At 58.8% G+C, this 17,678-nt stretch overlaps 1 protein-coding gene across 9 annotated transcripts in view; it reads right to left on the reverse strand.

Moving 5' to 3' along the window:
* MEF2D (myocyte enhancer factor 2D) overlaps positions 1-17,423 on the reverse strand; it is an 81,796-nt gene extending 64,373 nt beyond the window's left edge. For 7 of the 9 annotated variants that reach the window (XM_065653539.1, XM_065653536.1, XM_065653534.1 and 4 more), the window contains exon 1: positions 17,341-17,423. The gene's annotated coding sequence lies outside the window, so the exon portion shown is untranslated. Of the gene's footprint in view, positions 1-5,150; positions 5,173-16,897; positions 17,007-17,340 lie in introns of those variants that run through there. The other 2 variants (XM_065653531.1, XM_065653532.1) reach the window with 2 other exon arrangements.
* Between the last annotated feature and the right edge of the window lie 255 nt (positions 17,424-17,678).

Genomic DNA, 17,678 nt, shown 5'->3' on the forward strand with positions numbered 1-17,678 from the left:
GTTTTTTATTTTTTACCCTTAAAACCCCAGCCCTGCAATCCTGTAATTTAAAGCAAAAATCACAGCGGTCAGATTTAAAAGGGAGGGAAGAAAAGAAGCTCTCTGGCCTAGAAGCCCATTAAAACAAATGGAAAGTGTTTGACTTTTAAATCTCATTATTTTTTTAGCTAATCTCACCATTGGAAAGGGAAGATTGGCTCAGCGATGAGATGCTGTGGGGGGATACAGAGAGATCCGGAGACCTGAGCCCTTGCTCTCCATCCCCATCCTTTTTGGTTGTATTTATCCCGACTTCTTCGCAGAATTACTGTACGGGGCTTGAGAAACAATAGCAGAGCTTTGGGAAACTTTTGAATGGGGGATTTTTGCTGTATTTCTGTCTCTCTTTTAAAAAAGGGGAGTTTTCTATTTTAAAAATACTCTTTTCACTTTGAGTTTTTCACTGGTTTGCGTGGGGACCCTCCCCAGATCCAGCCCCTCTGTCCCCTTTGCTTTGCGGGTCCTATTTCGCACCTGGCTGGAAGCGACGCTTTCCCTGCTGCAAAGGGAGCCCCGCTCCTGGGAAATTCATCAAACTGGGAAGTTTTACATGCGTGAAAGACCAAAAACACGTAGGAACGGGGTTTGCTTCCTCCTGCAGCCCTCGGACTCCTCGCCCCCCGCTGCCGGGGCGGCATCGGGCATCGCACCAGAGGCAGGAGCCGGTTTGAACCTCTTTGCCGATCCAGACTCATCCATTCCCCCGAGCAAGGGGAGAGCCGGAGCGGGGAGGAGACCATCGGATGCCATGCCCAGAGCCCATAAATTACAGCAAGGAAAAAAAAAAAGAGTTGCATTTGCCCTATTTCTTATCTCCTCGGAATTCGCGCCGCTTTCCCAGCTGCAAAGGCAGCTCTGTTCCCAAGAATTTCAGCGAAGCCGTGACCTCTTTCCAGGATCGTACAGTATATGGTGGCGGGGAGCCAGGGCTAATTATAGGCGCAGGAAAAAGGGGAGCGAGGCTTTTGGAAAAGCTTCACCTTCCCAGCGCGGGGAAGGGGCGGCACGGCCCCAAAGGGCAGCGAAACCCACGGCAGGTGAGCATCACCGTTCCCTTTCCATGGAAGGATGAAAGCAGCACAAACCACAGCTCAGGCTGCTCCCCGATTCCCGTGTGCTCCGGGGAAGGGCGCGGGACCCCGCTGAGCATCGGCACGAGCGCTGCACCGGCTGTAGAAATAAGTGCAGCAAGACCTAAAGCTGCTGGGTCCCGTGCTGGGGATCAGGGCCCCGTCCCCTGTCGCCACGCGATGCCACGAGCCCCTCGCCGTGCCCTCGTGCCGAAAAGCGCGACCCGCAGAGACGCTCCGCAACTTGAAAGCAAATGAACGTGCGCTAAACTTTAAACACCAGCAAATGCTCTTGAACAAGGCGTGTGCAAGGGCCTGTTTCATTTTCATTTGCTGGGCAATGTCAGAGGAGTCACCTCCCTTCTCCTGACCCCGCTGGAGCTGCACTTAAAATCAGACGAGGACACGTTAACATACGAGACCTCCCAGCAAAGGGGAGGTTGGACAGGAAAGTGGTAACACAGAAGAGGCAATATTTTAGCCCCCGAGTCCTCTTCGGAGCCACATTTCTACACCAAAACAAGAACCAGGGAAGGAAAAAAATCCCACCTAATTTTTTGTTGAGGGAGAAAAAAAAAAAAAAAAAAGCCAGGAACCCTCTCGCTTGCCGCAATGGTTTTCATTTTCAACCAAATAAAATTGAGTCTCAACTCCGGCTGCTCGCTTATCCCCCCGCACGCTCGCTTCCTTGTTTGCCTGCGCATGTGGGAATGTGTGGGTGTGCGGTTTTTGTTTTGCTTTTTGCAACCGCTCTGCAGACCCGTCTCCTGATGGCTTGCAGATCGCAGCCTGCGCGGCGAGCGCGCTCAGCCCTGCTCCATCATCCCAACAGACGCTTTCCACCTCTCCGGCTTCGGACTCGTGCGAGGCCGCTCGTCCCCTTCGAAGCGGCTTCCAAACCCTGAGCTTGCGGGTACCGCAACCCCGCGGGTGCTGCTGAGCTCTCGCACCCACCCCGGCACCCCAAGAAGGTTCCTGCACGTGGCGATGGCCGCGGGGCCGGGTGCGGCGCGGGGAGCGCGGCAGGGCCGGGCCGGGCACACGGAGCAGCAGGGCCCTGGTTTTGGCCTGCCGGCGGGGAAGCAGCCGCTCGCCAGGGGAAGGAATCCGCCCGTGGCATCTCAGGGCCAAGCGATGCCCTTTGGAACGGCTGAGAGGGTTGGGGGGTTCAGCTGGAGAAGAGAAGCTCCGGGGAGGCCTTAGTGCGGCCTTTCCGGACTTAAAAGATGGGGACAGACTTTTGAGCAGGGCCTGTTGCGATAGGACAAGGGGTGATGGTTTTAAACTAAAAGAGGGGAGATTCAGGACAGACATGAGGAAGGAATTTTTTATGCTGAGGGTGGTGAGACCCTGGGATGCACAGGGTGACATCCTGTCACGTCATTGCGGCCTTTCTGCACTTAAAAGGGGCCGATAAGGAAGATGGGGACAGACTTTTGAGCAGGGCCTGTTGCGACAGGACAAGGGTGATGGTTTTACACTAAAGGAGGGAGATTCAGGCTGGATATAAGGAAATTGTTGGCCCTGAGGGTGGTGAGAGCCTGGCCCAGGTCGGCCAGAGAGGTGGTGGCTGAACCATCCCTGGAGACATCCCAGGCCAGGCTGGACGGGGCTCTGAGCAACCTGAGCTGGTGCAGATGTCCCTGCCCATGGCTGGGGGGCACTGGGGGGGCTGGGAAGGGCCCTTCAACACAAACCAGCTGTGATTCTATTTTTCAGGCTCCTGCGGCAGCGGGAAGGGGGTTCCGCACGCCCGAGCTCACCCTCCTCCCGTCACCTTCACAAGCTCCCGCCCAACCCCGGCTGAACCCTCAGCACCGGGTCCGCGGGAGCAGGGACACTCAGAAACGCTCCTAAGGAAGAACCAGCCCCAGTGCAAGCAAAACCCAGCGCTATTTCACATTGCAACATCCCCCCTCTGGCACCAACACCCCAGATGGACACATCCAGTGATGGAGGGGAAGATAAACAGCAACCAAGTCCCCGCGGTCCATACCAAAGACGCCGGGACCGCGGGCGCCCAGCACATGGTCCCACTGTCACCCACTCCCGCTGTCACCCGTTCCTCTTCCAGCAGCCAAAACTGCCGGGAGCAGGACGGAGCAGCCCACACCCCCCGACAGAGCAGAGCCCACCCTGCTCGGGCACCCGGCGCCGCCGGCACGTCCCGGCGCAGCACGTGGCACCGGCGGGGCCGACACGGCCCCTTCCCGCCCCAGCTCTGCGGGCGATGCCACCGCGCGCGGCTCTAAGCCCTAACGGGATAACAAGCTCACAATGAGATCCTAATGAAGGATTAGCGAAATACAGTTTAAAGAGATTAAGGCTGGGTGCAGCGCTGAAACTTTTTCATTTTTGATTTTTTTTTCAGAGCCCAGCAGAGGTGAGACCCGGATTTCGGCCCCTGCCAGCGCAGAGGGAGCCGGGATCCACCCCCGGCTCCAGCGACTCGGACGGTTTTTCCACCACAGCCACGCGAAGAGGGGCTGAAAAAGGATGGATGAGCACAATAAAAAATACCCCGCTCATGGCGCCTGAAAGCCCTGCCCAAGGCGCTTTAAAAGTGAACCAGAGGCTTCCTCCATCCCTCCCCTCCCACACCAGGCCCTTCCCATCTGCATCCCAGCTGCGCCCGAGTGATGCTCCGGGTCCCGTTCATGACCGGTGATGTTATCCGCCCGAGCCCGAGCCTGCCAAGGAGCCCCAGGGAAGCAGGTACTCCACTCTCATTCAGGAAAAGTTCTTAATATTAATTTCTTGGCTCTACACAAACAGAACAAGAAGTCAGGCCTGGCCTCGAAGAGCTCGGCGTGACTGCCAGCCCCACGCGCTCCAAAAGGTCAGGAGCCTGGTTTGCCCCCAAATCAAACGACGATGGTTTAAAATAGAAAGCAACACATCTGGGGTTGCTCTTTGGGTTGTTTTGGCTGCTCGTGTTTTTCCTGCAACCACAAACACCAGAAACTTTCTCCTCTTGAGAAAGGGCAACGTGACTCTCACCCCATCACGGGAATCCAGGAGCGGGGAATTTGCTAAACCAGCCCCAGCACCAAAAACACCCGGGGGTGACTGGGCAGGAATCGCGGGGGCAGAGGGGTGACCGCTCCAAACCCCCCCCCAAATTTCCGCCGCATCGTCAAAAGCCACGCGACGAAAGGGAGGTGGGGAGGAGAGCCGACAAACATCCCTGTTGAGAGCCTACAAAACAAATCAAATGAAGATGTTTGGAGCGGATCCAGATGTTTACTAGTGACGCACATGGAGGTATAAATAATTATCCGGTAGGAATTTTGTTCACAGGCAGCTCTCCCTTATCTAATCAGATCTCAACGCAACGTGGCCCAGGCCCTCCCCCTGCCAAGCTTAAAAAGTCTTGAGAAAACCAGATGCAAGATAAAAAAACTCACTAGAAACACCAATTTAATCCCATTAATCACTGAACGTTCGGACCAGAGCTGCCAGGACTCAGATCTCGGCCAGGCACAGCTCGAAGAGGAAGATTATTTTCCCCTGAGTGCTGGTGGGGATCAGGGAGCCGAACCCGGGTGCTGGTAACGCGGCGTCTGCGGCATCGGCCGATCCCTCCGCACCAGGAGCTCGCCAGTAAAACACCCAGCCGCTTAAAATACATCCGCAAACAAAAACCTGCCTTGTCCAGCTGCGCATTACCGACCAGCGGCCTCAGAGCCCAGACGCTGCAATTACCTAAAAATAAATGGACCACAAGCGCCGAGATGCTGAACGGCAGCGGGAGATGAAGACGGCGCCGAAGGCGACCTGGCAGCACCGGGCGGACCGACCGCGGCCACGAGCGACGGCCGCGGCGTCGCCGGGGAGTCCAAGCCGAAGAGTTGACGCGCGCCGGAAAAACACGTAGAAAAAAGGATTTAACAGTTCAAAAAAAACCCCACCCGAGCTGATTTTTCCCGGCCATTAGCACCGTTTACCCCACCGCCACCGCCGTGGGAGGCGCTGGCACCGCCGGCCCCACCGCCCCCCTCCCGGCAACGCTGACAGTTTCCAAAAATTAAACCAACCCACCGTAGGCGAGGCTGCTGAGGGCTTCGAAGAGGCCGGAGAGGAGCAGTGTTGGAAACTTACTGTAGAAAATTGGCCGCTCAGCTCCAGCTCCTTGTCCCTACTGGTGGGAAAGTCTATAAATCTCTAAAAAAGGGGAAAAAAAAAAAAAAAAATCCCCTCCCATTTTATTCCTTCTCTCTCCCCCCTCCAAAAGGATTGCGAAAGCGAGAGGGCAGCCGGGGCTTGGATCTGCAGCATTGCTGAGTTCCTACGGAGTCTGGGCTCCCTGCCACCAGCAACAGCGGCTCTGGGGGTGTGGAAAAAGGGAGGAAAAAAAAAAAAAAGAGAAGAAGAGGAGAAAAAAAAAATTTAAAAAAAATCCTGTTTATTTTGGGGGATGAGAGAGAAAACTTGCAATGCACAAACTGGGCGGGGGGGGAAGAGTGTGGCTCTGGCATCCCTGCAAGCACCGCGCACTTTTTGTAGGATTGAAGACTTTTGGTTAAAAAGTCTGGATTTGGGGAGGAAACACCGAAGATGCTCTTTCCTGGGGCGCACACGAGCGATCTGCACAGAGAGCGCGGCGCCTCCCGGGGGGAGCACCCATGGGTGCTAACAGCGGCCCTGCCCTGCGCCACCGCGGCCTCTGGTCCCGGAACACGGAATTACTGAAGACAGGCTGGAAGAAAAGCCTGTTCCAGCCGTGACCCAGATTCCCCTCCAGCCTGATCCCTCACTGAAGTCATAATCCTTGGAGGGCTTCTGGTGCCTTTTTTTTTTTTTAAAAATACATCCCTGCGCGTTGCCATGGTGATGAGGGTGATGCTATAATTTCAGCATTATAGACTTCAGCGCGAGAACGGGAGGGAGAAGAACGTTGAAATATGGACGAGCCGCAAGGGTAATGTATTTTGGGAAAAATAAATTTAAAAAAATAAAGAAACACCCAACGCGGCACCTCGGCTTCATCAGCAGGCGCTGAAGAGACGGAGGGGACCGGGGTCACCTGCCCTGGGCACGGACGCTCCAGACCCCGCAGGGCTTTGGGGACGCGGGACAAACGGACACGTCCTGAGCTCCCCTCGCAGCGCCCAGGCGGCCCCGAGCACCAACACCCTATTTGGGGGCAGCCTCGGCTCTGCCCACCGCAGCCAGCGGCAAAACCAACCGACTTGGCAAACAAGCAGCAACGGAAGAGCTGCCCAGCCCCTTTTTTACGTTTGATTTTCTGCCGTGCTCTGCTCGGGTCAGGTCTCTCTCGTCCTGGTCCTCCGAGGTCCCATTCAGCTCCCAATGGGAGAAAAACCTCCCACTGCTCCGTGGTTTTGCAAGGCCAGGAGATACCTCTGGGTGCTCTCAGCTCCGTGCTATCACGGTCCGGCCCCAAAAAGCCCTGGGCTGGTGTCAGCAAGTTTTCAAGCTGGAAGGCGACTTGTGACCCTGCGGAAGGGACAAACCAGGACCTGAACCGGAGCCCCGAGGGCTTCAGTCCCCCCAGATCACAGGAACCTCAAGTTCTCTTGCGCACAGGAATAGGAAAAATCGCACGAGCAGATGCTAAACCAGTTTTAGCCGCGTTTCCATCCCCCCACGCCCCTTCCCGCCCCATCGCCGGGCACTGAACCAGCACCCGCCGTGACGAAAAATTTCCGAAAGACGTCCAAATAAAAATAAGATGGTACACAAACACCTCTGCCCAACGACCCGTGACCCCCAGCACGAGGGAGCCAGGCGGGCTCCCGGGGTCCCAAAGGAAGCCAGAAAGCCCCAGGGGACACCGCGCCCCACGCCACGCTCGCCCACGCACCGGGGAGGCGAGACCAGGGCGCTCCGGTCCAGCACACGCACCTGGCGCCGCATCCAGCGCTGGATGCTGCTCTGCCGGGCAGAGGCACAAGAAAGATCCCCTGGCCAAACCGGGGCGGGCAGAGCCAGGGGACGCGTGGAAGGCGCCCACGGAGCCACAGTGCCCAGGCACAGCTCAGAAAGGCAGCTTAAAGCGGGGATTCTCTGCGGGAGGTGCGATGCCGAGACAAAAGGGTCTCCTGAGCGCGTAAAGGCTTGAAAAAGTCCCATTGCGGCACTGCAAAAATGGAGAATCCAGGTGCGGGGCAGCAGGTGCTGCACACCAACCATGAGACCCCGTGGCTTGTAATGCCCCTCGGTGCAATATCCCATCTCTGCCAGGCGGGAACCAGACCTTCAGAAAAGCTCGAATAACCTCAGGGACAAAAAAAAAAAAAAAAAAAAAAATTCAGAGCATTTTATTTCAGTCCCCAAAGGGGAGCCAAACCCCCAAACCAGCAGCCTTAGCCTGACCTGTCAGCCACTGTGCCATCAGGGTTGCTTTTAGCAGTGCCCTGAGCTCCATATTTAGCCTCAAAGGTATTTATCTTTGAGAAGCTAAAAACAAAGCTGCATTTGCATAACAAAAAGGCCCCGTTTGCTCGGTACATGTGTAGCATCATGCAAAGCAGCGCCTGCCTCGCCGAGCAAAGGCGCTGAAGGTCACCCGAGCGATGCCGAGCCGCGGTGGCCGGTCCTCTCCGCTGGAAAGGACAACGCAAGAACATCTTCCCTTACGGGAAACCTCTTCCAACCTCCCCGCTTAGATCGCAGCCAGTTGGAGCAGCCCTCTCAGCGCAAAGAAAAGGCGTGAAATTCTGCTTGCTAAAGCGCACGCTTGCGTCTGGCCTTAAACCTCAAAGAGCAGAGGGCAATTAACAGGTTTTTTCCAAACTCGCTTGATTTGCAACCAGAACCGGTCTCACCGTTTCCTCTGCCGGGTGCCAGCAGCTGGTTGGAGCGAGGACACGCGGCTCCGTCCCTCCTGGGGAGCACCGGCTGCGGGGAGCGGGGTGGCCCTGGGCAGGTGGCTCAGCCGGGCACAGGGAGCCCTTCCCAGCCTTGAACCCTTCCCAGCCCTGAGCCCTTCCCAGCCTTGAACCCTTCCCAGCCTTGAACCCTTCCCAGCCTTGAACCCTTCCCAGCCTTGAGCCTTCCCAGCCTTGAGCCTTCCCAGCCTTGAGCCCTTCCCAGCCTTGAGCCTTCCCAGCCTTGAGCCTTCCCAGCCTTGAACCCTTCCCAGCCTTGAGCCTTCCCAGCCTTGAGCCTTCCCAGCCTTGAGCCCTTCCCAGCCTTGAGCCTTCCCAGCCTTGAGCCTTCCCAGCCTTGAACCCTTCCCAGCCTTGAGCCTTCCCAGCCTTGAGCCCTTCCCAGCCTTGAACCCTTCCCAGCCTTGAACCCTTCCCAGCCTTGAGCTTTCCCAGCCTTGAACCCTTCCCAGCCTTGAACTCTTCCCAGCCTTGAACCTTTCCCAGCCTTGAACCTTTCTCAGCCTTGAGCTTTCCCAGCCTTGAGTCTTCCCAACCTGAGCCCTTCCCAGCCTTGAGCCCTTCCCAGCCTTGAGCCTTCCTAGCCTTGAGCCTTCCCAGCCTTGAGCCCTCCCAGCCTTGAGCCCTTCCCAGCCTTGAGCCCTCCCAGCCTGAGCCTTCCCAGCCTTGAACCCTTCCCAGCCTTGAGCCTTCCCAGCCTTGAGCCCTTCCCAGCCTTGGGCCTTCCCAGCCTTGGGCCTTCCCAGCTTTGAGCCTTCCCAGCCTTGAACCCTTCCCAGGCTTGAACCCTTCCCAGCCTTGAACCCTTCCCAGCCTTGAGCCTTCCCGGCCTTGAGCCTTCCCAGCCTTGAACCCTTCCCAGCCTTGGGCCTTCCCAGCCTTGAACCCTTCCCAGCCTTGAACCCTTCCCAGCCTTGGGCCTTCCCAGCCTTGAGCCTTTCCCAGCCTTGAACCCTCCCAGCCTTGAGCCCTTCCCAGCCTTGAGCCCTCCAAGCCTGAGCCTTTCCAGCCTAAGCCCTTCCCAGCCTTGGGCCTTCCCAGCCTTGGGCCTCCCTAGCCTTGAGCCTTCCCCGCTTGAGCCTTCCCAGCCTGAGCCCTTCCCAGCCTGAGCCTTTCCAGCCATGCTCCTTCAGAGGAGAGAGAGCTCGGCCCGCAGGCCCCTCTGGGGACCCTGGGAGCAGCCTGGACCTCGCCCCACCAGGACCCCCACCCGCCATGGGGCAACGGAGCCGCCGGAGGAGGAGGTGGAAGATTCGGCAGGTCCGACACGCCGGGTCGGCACCCGCTGCCACGCTGTGCCCGAGGCTCAGCCCGGCAGCTCCGTCACTGTTTTGGGACAAAGTCCCTTCACAAGCCAGCACTACCCAACTCCCATCTCCTTATCTTGCACCGGTGCACGCCGCCACGGCACTGCGCTGCTACCGAAACCCCTTTCACCCCACCGCCCCACCGGCTCGATTAAAGCTCAACCATACCAAAAAATGAGGGGTATCGCACTAAACCCCAAAAGGCACCAGTGCATCCAGCACTGCCCCAAAAGACAGATGCTCGCCTCTCCTCCCGCAATAAAACGCCAGCTCTGGGCTAAGGATTGATGGAGGGAGCACGAAGCAGCAGAGCAGCCACCAGCTGCCGCGGGAAGAGCCTTGGCTGCCTTCGCCACCAGCATCCTGCTCCAACCATTTGTTCTGCTTCTATTTTAGAAAGCGATGGGGCTCGGCGCTCCGCGGCTCCCAGCCTCCCCACCGCCGAGCCGAGGCGACAGATTTCTGCAAAGAGGTAGCGCCGGCTCCGCTCCCCATCTTGGCAGCGGCATCCGCGCGGGGCCGGGGATATTTTTGAACGAGCGAGTTGAGAGGTGCTAGTTTTCCCGGCGGCTCGGTGCCGGCGCGTGGGAAGGACGGCCGTGCCGAGTCAGGGAAGGTTGGGGATGGATCCGTGATTGATCCCTGTGCCTGAAACCCAGGAGACGGAGCGTTGAGTCCTCACAGGGTGAGATGTCCAGTGGTGCATCGAGCCCTCCAGGAAAGCATCAGCCAAAAGAAGAGGTTGGAGAGCGGCCTGGCTCCCGCTGCACCCCAACCCCATCCAGCCATCTCAGGAGCCCCCCAGCTCCCCCAGAGAGCCCGGCACGCACACGCTGCCCACGCGATCCCACACGTTGCTCCGCACCAGAAAACCAGACTGAGAAATGCCCCGAGTCCCCGTGCAAGCAAGCCCTGCTTCAGCCAACTCTTCCACCCCGATTCCCGGCTATCGAGAGAAATTTGTTGCTGTCACGAGGTTTTCCGAGGGGCAGAGACATCTCTAAGGGTTTATCCCCTGGGATAACTGAGTCCGGAGCCACCTCCTCCCCAGCGCCCTGGGAACCGAAGGGATGCCCAGTGCCCCAGGCAAATGCTTTGCTTTCCGCCAGGTTTTTTCCAGCAAGTTCTCAGCCGGTCCGAGCACCACGTGCCGGGCTCTGCACTGGACGGCACAGCTGCTGCCAAAGGCGAAGTTCCCTTCAGTGCATTTTTAAAGGGCAAAATTCCTCCCTGCGCTGCCCGACGAGCCGCCGGTTTTTCAGCCGCTCCAACCTGCCACCCCCTCGTCCAGGGGTGACGCAGAGCCTGGAGGTGCCGTGGGTGACACGGGACGGCCGCGGTCCCCAAACCTGCATTGGGACAAGCCAGATTGTTCCTCCCGAGGCCGGAAACTCGCTCGCACACCACTGAGCGTATGTCCTGCATACGAAGCCTGCAGGTACCGGCTCCACAGGGACATATATCACGACATTTAGACAACGCACGACAGCTCAGACCACACCTATGGTTACGCAAACAGCCCCTCTCTGCCTCCGTACTGCTGCAGGACTGGGGAAAAAACAAAACACCCGTTTCCTTGCAGCCCTGAGCTTTGTCCTCTCCCAGAGATGCCACCACAGACCAGGAGCACCCACGGCTGGAGCCCAGTCCTGGCCGTTCCCCACCGCAGCCCCCAGTTGTGCTGGTTTATTATAGAATTTATTGTATAACATCTGCTGCTCCCGGGTGAAGATGCTCCTGGGCAGACCCCGCAGGACGCCAGGGTCTGGGCGACCGCACTTGCAAAAAAAAAATAACCTAGCTGGTCAAAATAAATTGTCCATGTTTTTGGTGGTTTGGTTTGGTTTAGGTTTTGTTGGGGGGTTTGCGTCAGGTTTTTGTTGTGGTTTTTTTTTTTCTTCCCTATCAGTGGAAACTCCTGCTGTGGCCCCATGTCTCAAGGTTACTGCTTGGGGTTGGGGAGGATTTCAGGTTTTACAACCAAAAAATTCCAGACAGAAACCCAGAAACCTTGCCAGGTTTTTTACTAAACAGAAGTCCTTCATCCAAATTATTTAATGCATTCTTTTGTTTTAAGGTTGATGCCATGGGTTTTCAGCAAATGCCGCTTTTCAACTCCCAAAATTTTGACTGCTTTAAAAGATAATTCTCACTGACCCCAGGAACATTTTCCATTCTCAGTTTCTTTCTTGAGGAAAACCAAACCAAACAAATCTGACCCCACATATTTTCCCCACCTGCACAATATGGGATGCGTTCCTGGGTATTTGTTTCTTAGCAATTTTCCCCTGAAGCCTTCCAATAATTGGAAAGGAAAAATTATCTTTAAAACAAAAAAAGAGGTTTCATCTTAGAAATAACTAAAAAGAAAAGACGCTTTCCGAAAGGATGGAGAAGAGTCACATTGTTCCGAAAGGCACTTTCATTTAAAAAGGAAGGCAAAAACTTTCAAGCAGGGCTATTTATAACCGCTGCGTGTATCCGTCAATAGCATCTTCCACCCTGTGAGCTCCACCGCATCCTCCGGACGGGTCAAACGGCGAGAGCCCCCAGCACCGCGGGCGCGGGACCCGCCCCGTCCGAGCGGGGATCCCTTTGCCACCTTCCCCATGAGCCCACAAGAGCTCACACCCCTTTGTATCCCCAGGCTGAGCTCGGGGACCCATCCCCACAGGTGGGTGCTGCCTCCCAAATCTCCCTGCTATTTCCCAGGGCTGGGAAAAATAAAAAGGAAAAAAATAAACAAAAAAATATTTCAAAAGGGAGGCGCGGCTTTGCCCTGCCTGCTTCCAAAAAAAGGCCGATGTGGCAGCGGTGCCGTCGCCCGTCCCCGTGGCACCCGGTCCCTGAGCCTCCGGTTGGGGGGTGATCGGAGGCACCTCCTCCTGGAAGCGGTTTTGGGTTCGTGCCGGACGCTTGCTGGAAGCTTTTTGAAGTTCTGGAAAGAGAAACGATTCCTCCTCCTCCTCTTCCTCCTTGCCCAGAAATAGGTCATTTAATTACCACCTTTCCAACCCCGAAACAACCCTGACTCAAGGCAGGGGTGGGGGCGCTTCAGCCTCGCGCCGGTTCATGCCCGGCAGCCCCAAGTCACCGCGGCGCGGCTTTGACCTTGAGACGTTCGCGCCGGCTGGACCTGAGCATCGGGGCAACGTCAGCACGGACGGCAAGGTCTCAGCTCCCCGCTTCTGGATTTCAATCAGTGCCGTCCAATTAAAGCGAGAAGGGTCGGGAAGGCGGGTGCTGCTGAGCCCCTCCACCGCGCCCCACCACGCGCCGGCTCCGGGAAAACCAACCGCTAATTGCACGTTGTGAAATCATACGTGTCCTGCATACGTGTCCTGCTCGGCACAGAGGGAAACGTGTGGCCCCGGCACGGTCCGGTCTGGCTGCTTTGGGACGGGACACCGCGGTGGCTCCTGGGTGGTGGCCGGGGCCTGACACATCCCGGCGCGGGCACCGTCCTGCCCTACCAGCTCGTCCTCGCCGCACGCACCGCGGCACCCGCCCCGGCACCGCTCCTGCCAGCTCAGGCTCGGCTTTCGAGCAGCGTTAAAAGCCACGAAAAGCCACGCTGGGCACCGTGGCAGCAGCCGGCATCGGGGACAGGCCCTGGCAGCTGCTCCAGCGCTCAGTCGCAGCCCGGGCACCTCACCGCGGGGATACGGACCCCAACACCATCGCGTGCACCTCGTCTCATCCATACCTACCACCCGGCCTTTCTATAGGGGAGAGGCTCAGCTATCGCTCGGGACGGAGCGGATGGGGAACTGGGGAGCAGCTGCTGCATCCCCCGCAGCCTTGGCACAAACTGCAAAACCAGGCCCAGCTCCCCAAAAACTCTCCCCGTGCAGCTCAGAGGCCCCAGTCCCCCCATTTTTTTTTGCCACCAATACAAACATACAGCCCACCCACTCCCCCAATAAATCGCTCCGAACTGATTTCCCACTTATTTAACAAGTCCTCGCTTCACACGGCCACTTTTTTAAAAATTATTTTTTAAGCTCCGCAAGCTCTTGTCCGTTTTTCAAACGGTGGGGAGCTACAGCAGGGGGACACCAGGCGCGAGGGAAAAGAAATTAAAGAAAAACCACAAGCAAACCAAACTGGAGTGCGAGATGAAAAGCGACAGATCTGTGGAGGTAGAGCTGCTGGCAGGCAGACGCCAGATCCATCTTGAAAGCAAAAGCAAACTGCTGCTCAAACAAGGAGAGGGAAAAACCTCGAGGTCTGCCGGCACTGCTGAGCTCTGATCAAACAAAATGATTAACAAATTTCAGCTTTTTAGTGAAAACTTCTCTAATTGGAAGAAAAGGGGAAAAAAAAGAAAAATAAGAAAAATAAAAACCAGGGGAGGTACATCGGATGGTAAAGTAATAAATACCGTCTCGGGGAGGCAAAGGGCTGGTGTGTCCCGGAGTTCTGCTGGCACGGGGAGGGCGAGCGTGGCCAGGGGCGCCCAGCACCCGGCAGGGCTGCAGGTCTCCCCGCATCCTCCTCCTCCTCCTCGTCCTCCCTGCCCCTGCTCTGACTCACTTGCTTTTTGCTGCCGTGTCTGGCTGAGCGGCAGAGCCGTCCGTACCTTCCCGGGGGCAGGACTGTCATCTGCAATAGAGTCACCTCTGAACTCCGGACGGCTCAGCCTTTAGGAACTGCCAAAAGAGCTATAAAAATAAGCGAGTCCCTGGCCCGCGGAGCTCGCCCTCCAAACACACAGGACACTACGGGGTGAGGAGGGGGGATATTCTGAGCTCTGGGTGCAGATGGGGAAGTTGGGGGCGGCATTTACACGGCAGCCCCCCTGTGCTAGCTCGGCACAGCCAGCTCGGTGCACACCCCCGGCTATTAACGGGATGCTGCCGGCGTGCACAGCGGCAGCTCTGCTCGGCATCTCGGCTGGCACTGGGCTGCCCGTGGCACCCGAGAGCGACGCCAGCGACACACATCCCTCTCCTATTTTCCCTTCCATTCCCAAACAGGCCACCGCAAAACGTCTGCATCCGTACGATCCACCACGGCGAGGGGACGCCAAGCAGCATCCCGCAGCGGGTCCCTCCCGGCACAGCCCCGGCAATGCCAGCCCGACCCCGCGAAATGCTCCAGCTTGGAAAAAAAAGAGGGAAAAGCCATTTCAGCCCCCCGCCACTGATGCTTTTTTAGGTTTAAATGAATCCGCCAGGGTCACAGTGGCAAAGCCTCTGCCTGAGCCCTCTCCTCCTGGTCCTTCGAGATGACCAGGTGGCACCACCCTCGCCATCACCTGTGAACCGAGCCAGGGCCTGCACGGGCACCGATGCCACCCTGCCCGGCAGCTGCCGCCGGCGGCCCCGGCACACGCCAGCACCGCGGCAGCTGGGTCCCGCTCCCGTACTTTTCGTCCGACACTTTGGGCTTTGTTCTCCTTCGCACAAAGCTGCTGTTGCGCTGCCCTGGCAGCACGGAGGGACCTCGACGTGGATGTGGTTTATGACCATATTTAGGCTCCTTTACGTTGCCAGAGTCGCAGTAAAGGGCCACGGCATTGAATGAGAATCAGACCCCACTTGTTTCACTTGGCAGCCTGGGAAAAATCCACCCCGGGCGACTCCGGCACCGTCCGCGCCTCCACCCTGCCCGCTCGGGGACAGGATAAAATAGCAACAGCCCTTCCCAGCTCGGTGGCTGCACTTCCCAAGTGGAGCTGAGGGCCCCACACCAGCAAGGAGGGGGGGATTAAACACTCCCCCCTGTCCCGAGAGCAATACCGAAGCATAGGGAAGCAAAGGGACTTGCCCAAGGTCATCCAGTGACAAAGCCGGCACCTCCCAAGGTCCCCCGCGTCCCCGGCACGACCAAGCACGTGGCGGGGACGCGACCCCCCAGCACGAGGAGCCCCGTGCCAAAGCGGGGCCGGGGCGGGAGTGGAAACACCGAGGCACCAGAGACGGGAGCGAACGCCCCTTCGACACAGGCACGTTAAATCCCTGCTGCCGCGCCGGGGGCGACAGAGCTTTCCCACCACGCTGGCAAGCGCCGGCGAAACCCAAGCAGCGGCCCCCGCTGCTCTGGGGACATCGGCCACCTGCTCCGAGCGACCGCCAGTGCGGATGCCTCAGCCTGGCAAAGCCATGACAACTGCAGAGACTGAAGGGCAAGATGGGGGGGGGAGAAAAGGAGAAGCCACAAGGCCCATCCAGAGGTCTGTGACCTTCAGGAGCCCGCGGGCAGCAATTCGGGGGGGCGGGGTGGGCAGCACCCCCCCTAGCATCACACTTCACTAAGCTCCCAAGGGACATGGACAGCACTGGTGCTCCCCGGGCCAGGGCCACTGGCACTAAATCATCCCAGGGAAGGAAAGAAAATACCCAGAATAAAGCTTACGTACACTCTAAACCCACAACCCCTGACCTGGATGAGGGGACGTGGCTGCCCCGGCGTCCCCGTTGTGCTGAGTCCAGCACAGCCTCGGCCCCATCGGCCACAGGGTTTCGGGATGGCTGTCTCAGGATGGCAATTTAAGAGCACGCACCCCAGTGCCCAAAAATCCACACATGGGGCCACACGCTGCAGGGGAAGAGGTTTGGGGGGGGCAGGATCAGGCCTTCCCTGGTGGGGCTGGGCAGGCAGAGGGGGTTTGCCAAAGAGCTGCCCTGGGAGGAATTCGCACCACTCACCGGTGGCTGCAGCTTTGGCGGCCAGAAACGCGGGGCAGCTCCCAACAGTCGAGGAGAATGGGAAGGGACGGGACACCCCAGCTCGTGGCTGGGGGTGCACGGGGCTCCCGGGGTGCAGAGGGAAGAGCTGCGTGTGCGTGCAAGCGCGCGTGTGTGTCGCTGGGTGTGTGCTGCTCTCGTGCGCGAAGGTGACCAAAAAAAATAAAATAAAGAAAAAATAAAAGCCAACAACAAAGCCAAGGGGGCGAGCTGTTGCGAAGGAGATAAGCTGCTGGCAAACAGGCGTTACAGATGTTAAACAGCACCCAGATGCCAGGACGCCCTGGCCGCCACATCCCTCCCCCGGCGTCCCGTGGCCCCTCGCCGTCTCGTGCCGCCAAGCCAAGGAAACGGTCAACATCCCGGGGAGGCTGCGGTGGTGGCACCACCGGGGTTTTGCCCCCCACCTGGGCACCTCGTTCCGGCCGCTGTCAAATGGCAGCCGTGGTGCTGTGTCCCCACTGCCACTGTCACCGGCCCGGAGGAACAAACAATCACAGCTGTCAGCTCCGGAGCCGGCACCCGGCCAAGTCATTGAAGCTCCAGGACTCGATTTACTGCCGGCTCTCCGAAAAGCTGCTCTTGCCAATCAAACCACAGCCCCCCACCGACACCCCCAGCCTGCCAGCGGCCCCTCCGCCGGCGGTTGCCCCCCAGCACCCTCGCAGCACGCCAAGCTCCACTAGGGAGGTCGCCCCTCCAGCCCCCCAAAATCTGCTGGCCCAGCTTCTCCCTCAAGGCTGCTCTGGGTCCTGCTCCGGATGTCGTGGCGGGGGCTCGGGGACTGTCACCGCGGGGGTCCCACGGGGATGCAGCCCCGTCCAGAGCAGGGTGAGCACCCTCCAGTGCCCGCCCCCCACTCTCGGCAGCACCCGGCGGGCGGAGAGACCCGTCCCCTCGCAGCCTGCACCCGCGTCCCCATCCCGCCCCCTCACCTGTCCCCCGCAGCGCCCGGGCCGAGGCGACTCTTCTTCCCTTTCCTCCCTCTCCCTCCTTCACCTCTGCACCATTTTGGTGACGGTTTGTTTTGAAGCGGCGGAGCTGGGGGTGGGGGGGGGGGAAGGATGTTGCTTCTCCGCCCCCGCCGGCTCCGGCCGCCCATCCCCGCCGCCTCGGGGCGGCACCGCGCAGCGGGGGGGGCACCAGAGACACCCCCCCCCCCCCAGAAACACACACAGACGGAGCTCCTCGCCCTCCCAAAGACAGACGGCACGGCCCGGGGCGGATGCGGGGGGGAGCGTCGTTCTCGGAAGTAACGCCAGAATCGCAAAGACGTTTAAAAAAATAATTAAAATTATTTTTAAAAGAAAAAAAAAAAAAAAAAAAAGACAGTCCAATGTTATGAAAAGAAAAACGCGAGAGAAGGACGGGGACCCACCTCTAGCGGGGTGCGGAGCGCAGCCGCCTCCCGGGGCTGCGGCGGAGCCGGCGCGGAGCGACCATCGCCGGGGCCGGCCCAGCGCAGCGTCAGGCGGCGCAGGGCGGGGAACGGGCCAATGGCCGCGGCGGCGCGGAGGAAGCGGAGCGGGGCCGGGGGGGCAGCGACAGAGCCAGCGGAGCGGGGCCGGGGGGGCAGCGACAGAGCCAGCGGAGCGGGGCCGGGGGCAGAGCCGGGGCTGGGGGGGGCAGAGCCGGGGCTGGGGGGGGCAGAGCCGGGGGGGCAGAGTGGGGCTGGGGGGGGCAGAGTCGGGAGGGCAGAGTGGGGCTGGGGGGGCA

Source organism: Caloenas nicobarica, chromosome 31 (assembly GCF_036013445.1).
Source record: "Caloenas nicobarica isolate bCalNic1 chromosome 31, bCalNic1.hap1, whole genome shotgun sequence".
In the NCBI taxonomy this organism is placed as follows: Eukaryota; Metazoa; Chordata; class Aves; order Columbiformes; family Columbidae; genus Caloenas; species Caloenas nicobarica.